Raw genomic sequence first — 14,392 nt, 5'->3', positions numbered from 1 at the left:
TCATATTCTCCTCCTTGCGTGCATTATTTATTATTTTTCTCCGAAGGTATAAGATTTCCTTCATTTCGTCTACTTCGTGGTCTCTATCTTTGTGTTAAGTATACTGTCTATCAGCTCGCCCGGTTAGCCGTGCGGTCTAACGCACTGCTTTCCTGGGAGGAAAGCGTGCCGGTCCCCGGCACGAATCCGCCTGGCGGATTAGTGTCGAGGTCCTGTGTGCCGGCCCGTCTGTGGATGGTTTTTAAGGCGGTTTTCCATCTGCCTCGGCAAATACGGGCTGGTTCCCCTTATTCCGCCTCAGTTACACTATGTCGGTGATTGCTACACGAACAATTTTGTCTACATACGCTTACGCCTTAATTACTCTACCACGCAAATATTGGGGTTACACTCGACTCGCGTGAGACGTTCCCGAGGGGTTCCACTGGGGACCGAACCGCACAATAACCCTGGGTTCGGTGTGGGGTGGGAGTGGGGATAGTGGAATGCTGTGGCCTGTCGTGGGGTTGTGAACCACTGAGGGTCCCAGCGGGACGAAGCCTCTCCGTCGTTTCTAGGTCCCCAGCTCCATACAATACAATACAATATTGTCTATCTCATTTACACTACTGATCGAATAATAAGACGCTGCAGCTGCACTTTGCACTTAGTGACAATCTTGATAGGGATTATGCAGGTTTGACATTTGAAGTTCAGTTGTAGGAAAAAGATGCTTACTTTCTCCTTCCTACAAGGCTACCCGGTTATAGCGGGTGAAGAGATTCGCACTATTCATGACTGGAATTGTGTTATCTAATCAGACGAATAACTGTTCTCTGTGTATGGGAATAATATTCCGTACCATTGTCATTGGAGTTCCTAGGAAATGGAGGTACGATTTGCAAAGGGAGGTGCCACATGGGAGAGGCAACCTGATGGCGAAGTATCATGTTATTAGAAAGGCAAAGGTCCCGAGTTCGAATCTCGGTCTGGCACACAGTTTTAATCTGCCAGGAAGTATCATATCAGCGCACACTTCGCTGCAGAGTGAAAATCTGATTCTGGAAACATCCCCCAGGCTTTGGTTGAGCCATGTCTCCGCAATACCCTTCCCTGCAGGAGTGATAGTTCTGCAAGGTTCGCAGGAGAGCTTCTGTGAAGTCAAAGTGATCAGCTAGGGATCGACATACGACGCTAACCAGAACAATAATCGCTTTATCTGACTTCGTACACGTGAATCTGGGGTATGGCACAAACACTACGCCACGATCAAGAACCTATACTCTGCTATTACATAAAGAAAAATTTGGTTCCAAAGAACACGTTGCTAAACAGCATATACTGGAGCCCTACGCCATAGCAGCGAATACTTCACCCTCCTGCCGGTCAGGGTGGCACACCACGATGCGTTCGGTGACTGATGTCATGGACAGCAGCAATCTGCTATTAATGGCGCGCTCCCGAAAAATGCAACTATGCGGTCTCGCTTTCGGCTGATTCGGAACGCAGGTAGTTCCCTATGAGCCTCTGAAACCCCGGTGGATTCTAGTGCGCAGGTGTACCCGTTTGATGGTCTGCCAAACCAATTTGACTCCGTCCCACGACTCTGCGTGACGGATATGTCAAATGTTTGGACGGCCAACTCAAAACAAATTACACCCATGCATCACTCGTTGTGTGTGTGATGCTAGAGGCAGTACCTCTGATGGTTCAGAAGGTGACTGGCACAGGCTCTAAGTGGCACACTATAAAAGGACACATGTGTACCGTTTTGGTAATGACCTGCAGTTCTTTACTAGCGATATCTTAGACTACTCCCACTTTAGCACAAGCCAATCACGTGCTGGAGCGCTGCATTCGAAGACGCGAGACTGCCTCTTGCTCTGCATACACAGATTTGACCAACCAGAGACTTTAAAGTTAATTGGTAAAAAAGGAAAAAAAGCTTAAGCTTCACGGCCTTTTTCCCACGCGTTTACGCCGTGTCTCTTGCTAACAACATGACCTGGATGTGACTGTGAGGCTGGTCCCGGCGGAGGTTCGAATCCCATGGGTGTGTGTGTGTGTGTTTGTCCTTAGGATAATTTAGGTTAAGTTGTGTGTAAGCTTAGGGACTGATGACGTTAGCAGTTAAGTCCTATAATATTTCACACACAATTATAAATTATTATGACCTGGATGGAACCACAGCCCTCCATAAAAAGGTCGTAATCTCCCGTGTTGCGCCCATTTTGAACTTTCCAAAGAACGGCCATAAGCTCTCTAAAAGTCTCCTGCCTTCACAATATATGTTTTGTAACACGGTCTGGACACCTGGGCGCCAGTGACCTGTCCCACGGATATTCGCAGGAGGCTCATTCATCGGCTTCCTGCCTAACGAAGGCCCATCCTCTGCTTTATTGGCGGTCTTCAATGCTCTGCCCATTGCAGTGGCGACTCCTCGGCGCTAGTTAGCCTACCTGGACGCGGCCGCCGACCGACTGACGCCATTCAACGCGTATGCACAATGAGACCGCCGAACTCGGCAGTCTGCAAATGTGTTCACCCAGGTTCTGCAGAAAAAACGCTCCCCTCTGCCCTCAGCTGCCGTACGCTTTTACTCCAGTCGTTTAAATCAGCACCCTATTCCTTTGAACGCAGGTAAAGCTTACCGCTATTCCTTCACTAGAGCATACAAAACAAGAGCGTTATCTACTGCCCACCATTTCATCTTGATGTATGAAGTCAGATAATATCCAGGTATAGCAACCAAGTAATAAAGATCAAATTACCAAAGAACATTATGCGGCGTAACACTGTATTAAAAGTGAGAGTGCGCTGCATTCCCTTACACTGTCTGATCAAAAGTATCTGGACAGCTATTAGTGGACATTAATATAGTTTGTGACCACTATTTTCTCTTTATGATGGCTTGAACTCTGCTGGGGACGCTTTCAGTGAGATGTCTGAATGTTTGTGGAGATATGCTAGTCCATTGTTACTGAAAAGCCCAAACCAGTGAAGGTAATTAGATTTAATGCTGGAGTCTGGATCGAAGTAGACGTTTTAACACACCCTAAAGCTCCAGAATGAGATTTTCACTCTGCAGCGGAGTGTGCGCTGGTATGAAACTTCCTGGCAGATTAAAACTGTGTGCAGGACCGAGACTCGAACTCGGGACCTTTGCCTTTCGCGGGCAAGTGCTCTACCAACTGAGCTACCCAAGCACTACTCACGCCCCATCCTCACAGCTTTACTTCTGCCAGTACCTAGTCTCCTACCTTCCAAGCTTTACAGAAGCTCTCCTGCGAACCTTGCAGGACTCCTGAAAGAAAGGATATTGCGGAGACATGGCTTAGCCACAGCCTGGGAGATGTTTCCAGAATGAGATTTTCACTCTGCAGCGGAATGTGCGCTGATATGAAACTTCCTGGCAGATTAAAACTGTGTGCCGGACCGAGACTCGAACTCGGGAAGGTAGAAGACGAGGTACTAGCAGAATTCAAGCTGTGAGGACGGGTCGTGAGTCGTGCTTGGGTAGCTCAGTTGGTAGAACACTTCCCCGCGAAAGGCAAAGGCCCCGTGTTCGAGTCTCGGTCCAGCACACAGATTTAATCTGCCAGGAAGTTTCACACCCTAAAGCTGTCTCATTAGTCTCTGGTCAAGACTATGGGCTGGACAGTCTATTTCAGGAATATTATTGTCCACAGGCCATCGATTCACAGATGCTGCTTTATGATGGAGTACTATCATGTTCATACAGAAATAATTATCGTCTCTGTATTCTTCCTCTGCTGCACGCAGCACACAATTCCGTAAAAGTTTTCACAACTTTAAGCATCGGCTGTTTTCTTAAGCGCAATAAGTGTATCACATCCTATCCACGAAAAATACGCCCATACCGCAACACCACCTGCTCTGTACTTCAATGTTGACAATACACATGGTTTGCCTCAGGTTACAGCGTGATTAATCACTCCAAATAACTGGTTTCTTGTCATCCACTATCCAGTGCCGTCGCTCTTCACTCAGTCTCAAGCGTTGCTTATCATTAATTACGGAAATGTGTGCGTTATGAGGAGCCTCTCGACCATTGTGTCCTCATTCGCTTTAACTAACAACGTAAAGTCACTGTGCTGTCTAGACTGCTGATAGCACTTTGAAACTGACAAAGTATTCCTTTCGCTGATTTCGTGCGCTTTTTACAACCATACTCTGCTATGTTCGACGATCCCTGTTCGCCAGAACATGACGTCTGCTCGTCTTGTTTTAGCTCTCGTTGTTTCTTCGTACTTCCACGTCATAGTCATATGACCAACAGTAGACTTGGAAAGCTTTAGGAGGACTGAAAGTTCTCTGATGGATTTGCTACTCAGGTGTCATCCAGTGACCAGTCCACACTGAGCTCTCCTGACCCGACCCAGGCTGCTATTACGGGTTCTCTGCTGACAACACGGTACTCCCCACCTCCTTTTACACTGGCGGGACCGCCTCTCATCACATATAGCGGTCTATTCCGCATTACAGGGTTGTCCAAATACTGCAGATAGTGTAAGGGCTGGTGCGACACTGCAGGCGGACCCCTGGTATCTTAGAGTAATATTAATTTTACGGTAATAGTTCCTGTGAAGAAGTGGGAGAAAAGGTGATTCACAGTCTTTTTGAACCCGCTGTACAACCAATGTCGTACCGTTTGCCCACCATCTTAGGAAGGACCATAATGTTGTAAGGCATCTCTCGCTTGTTAATGACTTTCGTTTTTTTTGCGAGCTTGCTTAGATCTTCACTCCTCTTATACGCAAAACTTTGTACTGTCGCGCCGTAGCAAATCACAGCTGTTATAAGATTCAGAGATCTATAAATAACTATTATGATGATGTTATCTCATTTTTCGCTGCTTATGTCGTTTGAGTACACAGACAATTGAAAAGCGATACAAGTTGGTCCCAAAAGCCACGTTGCAGGTCATTCGTGATAAGCTGCTTCAGGTATGAAAAAGTACATCATCCCTACGAAGAATTTTTCTGGTAAAACACAACAAGAAACATCCATCGTATTTAAAAGGAGAGGGAAACAAGAATCTTCAAAAACTTTCGATTCCTGAAGATGAAAAGTTACATATGCTAACAAGAAGGAATATAAAATGAGTGAACTACGAATAACATAAGCAAACCGATTCATAACTGCTCATTTTCTGGAACAGTGGCTTCAGATCTACATCTGCGTGAGTCTGCAATCCACACTTAAGTGCCTGACAGAGCTCTTCGAATCTCCTTCAGGCTATTTCTCTACATTTCCACTCTCAAACAACGCCTGGGAAAAATGAACACTAAATCTTTCTGTGCGAGATCTGATTAATTTTATTACATTGATCATTTCTCCATATGTAGGCCGACAATAATGAAATATTTTCACAATCAGATGAGAAAGTTGCGATAGAAATTTAGTGGAAAGATTTCGCCGCGAAGGAAAACGCCTTTGTTTCAGTGATTACCACCCCAGCTCGCTTATCACACTCGTGACACTCTCTCACTTATTTCGTGGTAATACGAAACCAGATGAGCTTCTGTGGACGTTTTCGACATCCTCCGTGAATCCCATGCAGTAAGGTTCCCGTACTGCACAGCAGTACTCTAGCAGAAGACCGATGGTGTATGCAGACCAACTGAATATTCTAAGTCTTCTGCCAGTAAAACGCAATCTTTGATTTGTTTTCTCACAACATTTCATCTATGTGACTGTTCCAATTTAATTCGTTCGTAACTGTAACTCCTAGTTATTTAGTCGATCTGAAAGTCTTTAAATTTGTGTGATTTATCGTGAATTGAAATGTAACGGATTTCTTTTCCTACTCATGTGGATGACCTGACACTTGTCCTTATTCAGAGACAATTTCCCCTTTTCACACCACACAGATACTCGTGTCTAAGTCTTTTTTTTTTTTTTCAACTCGTTTTGATCTTCTCATGGCTTTACTAGACGGTAAGTGACAGCAACATCTGCAAAAGATCTAAGAAGGCAGCTCAGATTGTCTCCTAAATCGTTTATATAGATTAGGAACAGCACAGTGCCTGTAACTCTTCCTTGGCGAACACTGGATATAACTTCTGTTTTACTAGATTATTTTCCGTCAGTTACTACGTACTGTGACGTTTCTGACAGGAAATAACAAATACAGTCACACAATAGAAGCTATATTCCGTAACATGTGATTACTAAGTATCACGCTGTTGTATCAGAGTTCTCTGATACGAACCTAGTCGGTCTGCTATCTGAATCGGAAGACTTATCTTCATTAAATGACTGAAGTTGCTCCGCTACCCTGGGGACATCTACTTCTAAGTTCCTCATGTTGTCAGCTATTCTTGAATCGAATTCTGGTACATTTACTTCGCCTTCTTTGGTGAAAGAATTTCGGAGAAATGTTTCTAATAACTCTGCTTTACTGCTGCTGTCATAAGTAACCATTGGTACCGTGCAGTGAAGGTACTGATTGTGTCTTGCTGCTGGTGTTCTTTACATACGTCCAGAATCTCGTCGCAAAAGGGCAATGATGTATACAGCATTCGACGCTCCACATATGATCGACCATGTAACCATAATATTGGCTGCTATTGGCAACAGGGGTGGTACTGGAGGTATGCAATGGTAAGGAGAGCATGAGGCTACGGAGCGTAGTTGACCTGCTTAGTCGACGACTAATTCACAACAGTGTTGCAGTGTTAGTGGTGACAATAATAGAGCAGAGCAATGATAACAATAAACGGAGCAGACATTGCATTATATCTACAACAACAGTTGCAATAGTTGATATTTCGTCAGGAAGCAACCCAAGGAACTTCTCAGAGTGAAAAAGAGGCAGCACATGAAATAGCGGTCCTACAAGATGAGATAGTGGAGTGTGTGGTGTCGTATACGTTCGAGTGTGCGGACAATATGCATGAGGAGTACCGTGACGACGATACATGCTTAACAAGTGGAAGTGATATTGAAACAGCTGTCAAGTAACGTAGTTCATCATTCTTGTCGGACAGGGAGCCACAAATCCAGTCTCCAATGTAGTAAAGGGCAATCGTTGCCAAAAGAGCGGGTACTAAACCATAGCTACGTACATGGAAGATCACCTGCAGTATAGTAAAAAAACAATTATGAACAGATTTCGAAAAAGTCCGTAGCAATATGACCAGCGTTTGCGCGTTCCAAAAGTTGCTCGATACAATTTACAGGATGTGCATCACAGTGGCCCACTACATTATGCACATCAGACTGAGCGACATCGATTAAAGCTCCGCGGGATTAGCTGAGCGGTCTAAGGCGCTGCAGTCATGGACTGTGTGGCTGGTCCTGGCGGAGGTTCGAGTCCTCCCTCGGGCATGCGTGTGTATGTTCGTCCTTAAGATAATTTAGGTTAGGTAGTGTGTAAGCTTAGATACTGATGACCTTAGCAGTTAAGTTCCATAAGATTTCACACACATTTGAACATTTTTGACACAGATTAAAGTGATTTCAAGGGAAGCAGTGGATGGTTCCATAACTTCAATTAGTGCTGTAGAATTGGAAGACATAAGATAACGAAATTTCAAACAAAGCGTCAAGTTGGCGATGCACAGCAAAATGCGGAATCGTCACGAAACACTGTCGATTACATAAACAAACTTATCCCATCGTTCACTAGCAAATTTGCTTTCGACTTTAAAAAAATTGGTTCAAATGGCTCTGATCACTATGGGACTTAACTTCTGAGGTCATCATTCCCCTAGAACTTAGAACTACTTAAACCTAACTAACCTAAGGACATCACACACATCAGGCAGGATTCGAACCTGCGACCATAGCGGTCGTGCTGATCCAGACTGCAGCGCCTAGAACCGCTCGGCCACTCCGGCCGGCCTTTCGACTTCGACCAATCGTGATTTGAAGAGGAAATGCATATGAAAGGAACCCCTGAAATTAGAGGTGCCAAGAGAGTTGATAAAGATCAATTAACACCAATGCTTTAATGCATTCGTATACAATTATGCTGGAAAGTTATTTATTGTGCTGTGAGAAGTTGGAGGTGTTCGGGCCTTTACGATTCTTTCTCGCGTGCATGATCTTGCAAGGGCAGTAAGTAATATCCACGTCAAAGAAATCAAGAGTGCGAAAATGGACGTAGAAGAATTATTGAAACTTCCCCTTTGAACATTTTTACATGACTGTGCTTAACCTGACACACAATATTTTGTTAGCGCAACGCAATCTGACTTTCAATAATTCGTACAAAAGAATGGGCCCTGACTAACATTAACCTATACCTTTCACAAATCACTTACCTCACAAAAATCTTCGCTGCTCAAGCTACTGCAATACAGCGAGCGCCACTACTGCCAGCTAAATAAAAGATTCAAACTACTGAAGGCACTAACTACTGATAGGGATAGTTAGCAAATGAAAGATATTAATAGAGAACAAACAATGTATTTACCTTAATATCATCACAAGTCATAATATATATATCAGTTCATGACAAATTACAAATCTCCGCCATCTCTCTCCCCACATCCACCACTGCTGGCGGCTCACCTCCAACTGCGCAACGCTACGCGCTGTTCACAGCCAGCTGCCTAACACTACAATGGCAGACAACAATGCAAACTAGCCACAGACTGCACACAGCACAGCCAGTGATTTTCATATTGAGCGCTACGTAACGTTGCCAATAAGAAAACATAAACAGCCTACTTACATAGAGAAAACATAAACAGCCTACTTACATTATAACTGTGGTATGAATACTGCTTTTGGTCAGCAGCTGGTCAAAATAACTTGCATTTGCTTAATTACTGCATATAAAAATCGTGCTTCTTTAGCGCCATCTATCCCTCCTAAATATTGTGTGAGATTGCAGTTCAATCCATCTGGAACCACTGGACAAATTCAGACATTGGATGTTTGTTTTTTCGGTGCCTATAAAACATATTATCGCACTATCAGCAGCTACGCCTTAAAGGACAGGCAGTTTCACAATAAGCTCCACGACAGACTGTTTCGCATTCCGTTGTATGCCATCAAATTCCATCTGTTCTTATCACCCGTTACACCAATACGTTCCTGTATGCATTCTTTAAGAGTGGATACCTAGCTGATCGTTCTGCAACGTTTGTGGCTCCCAATAAGTCCGCCTTCGACATTGATGGTGTGAACCTTTCCATCAGTATGGCGCGGTATTTTTCAATCAGTGTTCATAGTGAAAATTATTAGTTTGTTTTAAACGTTTCCTGGATGTCGACGATATCCATTTTGTGAGGTGTAATACGTACAGCCCGTAGAAGTTAGATGTCTGCACCTCCCGGACAATCATTTTCTGTCGTCCTCCGGATACTCCATAGGCACACAGTTTGATTAGCAGCTAACAGTTTTCCTATCGTAATTATTTACACAACTCTTTGAAATGAACGTTGTTAAATATTTAACTTGGGACCTCACACTCAAGGTGTTTGTTGTAACTGATTCGCCAATATAACGCAATCTTTGGTTTGCCATCCCCACAACATTCCAATTTAAATTATTCGTGGTTGTAGTTGCTAAATATTTGGTTGAACTCACAGGCTTTAAATCTGTTAAATTTGCTGTGTAACTGAAATTTAACGGGTTTCTTTTCGTACTCGTCTGGCTCACCTCACTTTTTTCCTTATTCGGAAACAATTTCCATTTTTTAAACCACACTCATATCTTGGCCAAGCCATTTTTCAATTATTTTTGAACTTCTCATGACTTTACTAGACGGTAAATGACATCACCATATGCAAGCAAAGTATGATGACTGCTCAGTTCGTCTCCTAAATCGTTTATATAGATTAGGAACAACAGAGGCCCCATAACACTTTCTTGGAGAACATCAGATATGACTGACGTTTTACTCGATGATTTTCCGTGGTTACTACGTACTGTGACCTTTCTGACAGGAAATTACGAATCTAGTCACAGAACAGAAGCGATACTCCATAGGCACACAGTTTGATTAGAAGTCTCTTGTGAGGAACAGTGTCGAAGCCTTCGGGAAATCTAGAAATATGGAATCGGTGGGCATAAAGAGGTAATTGTGTTTCACAAGGACGCTATTCCTAGAATCCGAGCTGACTGTGTGTCAATACCCCGTTACCTTAAAGGTAATTCACAATGCAGTATATGTTCCAAAATCCTGCTGCAAATCGGTGCCAATGGAGAAAGCGTGTAATTCATCGGATTTCTCCTACTTCCTTTCTTGAGTACTGATATGTGTCCTGTACAAATTTTCAGTTTTTAGGTACGGATCTTTCGTAGAGAGGGAGGTTGCATATGATTACTACGTATGGGGCTGATGTATCAGCGCGATCTCAAAGGAACCTAATTGGTATACTATCTGGCCCGGAACTTTCCTTTATTAAAAGATTTAAGCTACTTCGCTACCCTGGGAATATATAAGTTACTAATACTGGCCGTTTTTCTTGATTCGATTTATTCTTCACATTAGTATCATTCACTGAGGATATTTATATCGCCTTTCCGCTGGTGTACTTTACATACGTCCAGAACCTTTTATTAACACCACGTGGAACTTGCTATTATTCAAGGAATAAGGAACTTCACTGCTCGATATCAAAATTGTAAGTCCATAAAGAGGGTATGCAACAAACGTGGAAATATCATCATGTGAACTACATGCTTGGATATTCCAATGATGAACATGTCAGCGTAACCGTAAAAAGTAGGTATTAGTAACGTCATCTACTTTCTGTACATAAGGAAAAATTACTCAGCGGACTTCTTATTCAGAATTTGTCTTGGAGTGTTAATTAATTGTGCGAATATCGCTTTGTGTCTTGTGTGAAAAGGAGAAACTTCTACCATCACGTGTCGGGATTCCACAGCGCCAAGATTGTGGTGTTTCGAGACTGTCTTGTGAATATGGAATATTTAGGAAGATATTAGTGTTTAACGTCCCGTCGACAACGAGGTCATTAGAGACGGAGCGCAAGCTCGGGTGAGGGAAGGATGGGGAAGGAAATCGGCCGTGCCCTTTCAAAGGAACCATCCCGGCATTTGCCTGAAGCGATTTAGGGAAATCACGGAAAACCTAAATCAGGATGGCCGGAGACGGGATTGAACCGTCGTCCTCCCGAAAGGAATATGGAATAGATGCGTTCATGAGGGCCATACACTGAGCCACGGAGGAACTCACGCGGCTGTCACTGGAGAGTACAGGCACGGTGTCGGTGTCCACTCGGGCGTGCGGGCTCATACAGCCACGTCAGGTACCTTAGGAACAGGCTTGCTTGCAACAATGTAAGTATCCGCACGGAAATTAGACGCATACTGAAGCACCACAAACTGTCAGCAAGTCCACCATTGTTGTGTCTTCCCTTGATGCAGTAGTAAAGACAGGTGTGCCGACGGTGGTATGCCCAATGATGACGCTGGAGATAGGGATGGCACCACGTCTTTTTCCAGACGATTCCCAGGTCTTCATACACCATCAAGAAGAAGTCTCATATGTGGAAGTCCCGAGGAAAAAGAACGTTGCCAGATGGTATTCGTCAGTGTCGTACATGCCCAATACTTAACGTGATGGTGTGGGATACCATAGGATAAACGGCACGACTACCTCTGGCCCGCGTAGCCGGTAATTTCCACAGCAGCCATGACGTTTCTGATGCGTGAAGGCTGGTGGCTGTATGATATCCGCTTGTTGTACGGGGTATGCCGAGCTACTTCGGAGAGTTCGGATCTTGCCCTGTCCAGCACGTTCTCAAGATGTATCACTCAATGAAGACATCTGGTCATGGGTTGCCGAGAGACTGGTCGACCATTACAGCCTGCCACTACAACTGTACAATTCTGTCGTAGAACTGATGCCCCTGTGCCTGTCAACGAAGCTCGGTTTCGATGACCAGTCATGTTTGAGCTATTGTTGCCGTGCCTGTTCTGCGTACTCAATTCGCCTCCTGTATAGCCGTAATTCAGTTCCAATTTTATTCATTTATTTCACCTGCTATACTGTACAGGGTGTCCCAGAAGGGCTGGACAATATTCAATGATATGACAGAAACGATCATTCGGAGCAAATATGTCTGGTAAACACGGGCCCTAAAGCGCATGTCTTTCGACTTCTGACCACTTCTTCATCTTAGACACTGTGAAACAAATCTCTTCTACAACAAGCTATTAGCTTGTTATAGTTTGAGAGGAGGTAGTATGAACCACAACAAGAAAAAATCGTCAAGTAAATATGGGCTCTAAAATGCATACCTTGAGAGCTATGTGCACTCGTTCGGTTGGGAGAACTACGTTTCACAATAGTGAAGGTGAACAAGTGCTCGAGGTCTCAAGGCATGCATTTAGAGCCCATTTCGCTAGACATTTTTGCTTTGAATGACAGTTCCTGTCATACCCCTGCATACTGGTACACCCTATATACGGACAACAAATAAAATTTCGTTCTTTGTTTGCAGATTTAGTCACCAGCAATGTACTTAGAAAACTGAAGAAGGAGAAACTAAGTATTTGTATTGTATTATATTTCTATAGAGGAGTAAGAAGGCCCGCCAGGGTAGTCGAGAACGCTTACGCGCTGCTTCCTGGACTCGGGTAGGCGCGCCGGCCCCAGATCGAATCCGCCCGGCGGATTAACGACGAGGGCCGATGTGCCGGCCAACCTGGATGTGGTTTTTAGGCGGTTTTCCACATCCCGCTAGGTGAATACCGGGCTGGTCCCCACATTCAGCCTCCGTTACATGGCTCGCAGACATCTGAACACATTCGCCCTATTCCATGGATTAGACTCGACACAGACAGTTGGGGTACATTAATTCCGTCCCGCTGGGTACGGGGTGGCGGCAAGAAGGGCATCCGGCCACCCCTTAAACATTAACATGCCAAATCCGTTTAACGATGGCTGACCCTGCGTAACTGCAGCACAAGGCTCAAGCGATAGATAGATAGATAGATAGAAGAGTAAGAAGAATATCTTAAATTCAAGGAAGTAGAGCAAGTTATAACTCCATAAAAAAGGGGAATAACTAACTACGTCGCCGACAACATGTTACTTCGGGGAAACTGACGTGAGAAAGGGATGATGGTCTAAATGGTTCAAATGGCTCTGAGCACTATGGGACTTTACATCTGAGGTCATCAGCCCCCCAAGAACTTAGAACTACTTAAACCTAACTAACCTAAGGACATCACACACATCCATGCCCAAGGCAGGATTCGAACCTGCGACCGTAGCAGTCACACGGTTCCAGACTGAAGCGCATAGGACAGCTCGGCCACCGCAGCCGGCGAGGAAGGGATGATGGTTATAATATGGCAACCAGTCGATGCCAGGGTTATTAGGTGGAGTGTGCAGTGGAAGGAAAAGGCTGCAGAAGAAAAGAAAGATTGAAAGATGTAAAACTGATTATTCATCTCGTTGTGTATACAAAGACAATGAGGCTAACACGTACGAGAAATGAATACATACTGACACTTGATAATTTGTGCCACACTGCGAACCGAATACAGATCTGCTGCTCCTCGCGAACTGTCACTTTTAAACTTTTTTCTTCATTTTCATTCTTAGTTGTCATAACCCAGTGTTTTGTTTTTTCCTCTTCTTTCACTAAAGGTTCGTGAAAAATTTATTCTTGTTAGAAGAGCTGAAGTCTGTGTCATTGACATGCGTCTCGTTGAAAAGTAGATTAACAGAAAGAGAAGTCCTCTTCTTGACTTCTATGAAGATACATTTACATTGCTAAATCGCTAAAAGGGTCACTAGATGCCGGTTGCCTTTCTAACGGCTTCCAGAGACAACAAATATTCGATTTTCAGTATTTAATTAATTATTAATCGAAATTTAAAATTCTGTCGTAACTACACATTAAGGACTATAAACTTACGTTCAAGGTTTAACGTAATGGTTCAAGTATTAATGTTAGAAACAGTGTATTTCTCTTGAGGCTGCATAACTCATGGCACGCAAATTATCCAGACTATATTCATCCATTATGGGAGAATGAGAGCAACTAGCGACGGTGCAGGTTCAGCACATGTCACAGTTTTTCGTATTTCTGGTCACTTCACTGCATCTTTAGTGATTTCAGCCCCATCGATCAATTCCGGAACACAAAATTCATACAAACCAGAAAGACATCGACGATGAATCCCAAGAGTTGAATAACTGCTGATCGTAAAGCAGCTTGCGGGATGTCCACAGCAAAGGAGAAGCTGTCAGCTTTGAATGAGTAAACTGGTTGTAACAAGTGATGGGAGAAGTTCAGAATAAAGAAAAGAAGTCTTGCAGCTCTGTTCCATAATTTGTTTGTGTACGGGATATTCTCTCACTTTTGCACCACAGTGCAGTCACGCATCAGAAAACAAATGCGTACGTTCTGCCCCAACCGCATCGCACGCGCAGACGGACGTCTGGTAACATGTG

This window comes from Schistocerca piceifrons, chromosome 8 (assembly GCF_021461385.2).
Source record: "Schistocerca piceifrons isolate TAMUIC-IGC-003096 chromosome 8, iqSchPice1.1, whole genome shotgun sequence".
Lineage (NCBI taxonomy): Eukaryota > Metazoa > Arthropoda > Insecta > Orthoptera > Acrididae > Schistocerca > Schistocerca piceifrons.
The sequence above is the reverse complement of the archived record's forward strand: the minus strand, read 5'-3'. Positions refer to the sequence as shown.